The sequence below is a fragment of the Ammospiza caudacuta genome, chromosome 11 (assembly GCF_027887145.1).
Source record: "Ammospiza caudacuta isolate bAmmCau1 chromosome 11, bAmmCau1.pri, whole genome shotgun sequence".
In the NCBI taxonomy this organism is placed as follows: Eukaryota; Metazoa; Chordata; class Aves; order Passeriformes; family Passerellidae; genus Ammospiza; species Ammospiza caudacuta.
The window spans coordinates 12,100,315-12,100,678 of NC_080603.1; positions in this window are offsets into that span (position 1 = coordinate 12,100,315).

Consider the following 364-nt stretch of genomic DNA (forward strand, 5'->3'; position numbering starts at 1 on the left):
CCAAACTTGTTGATTCTGCGATTCTGCAGTGTCTTCATCTAATTGCTTCTAACGCTTGGGGAAAAAAAAAGTCCTCGAACTATTAAACTTACAGAACTAGTTACTGTTTTGCATGTGCAGTAAAACGCGCTCAAAAGGCAAGGCGATTATGTATTTTAATAGTGGGCAGTGCCAGCGGCCAATACCCGCCCCGAGCGGCCGCCTCAGCTCTGCCGCCCCCGCGCTCCGCCCTCAGCCCGCCCGCGCACAGCGCCCCTGGCGGCGGGGCGGTCCCGGCGCATGCGCGGTGCGTTCCCCGGGCGGGGCCGAGGCCGCGCCCCTCGCCGCGGAGTGGCGGCCGCGGGTCACGCGGGGCGGCGCGAGG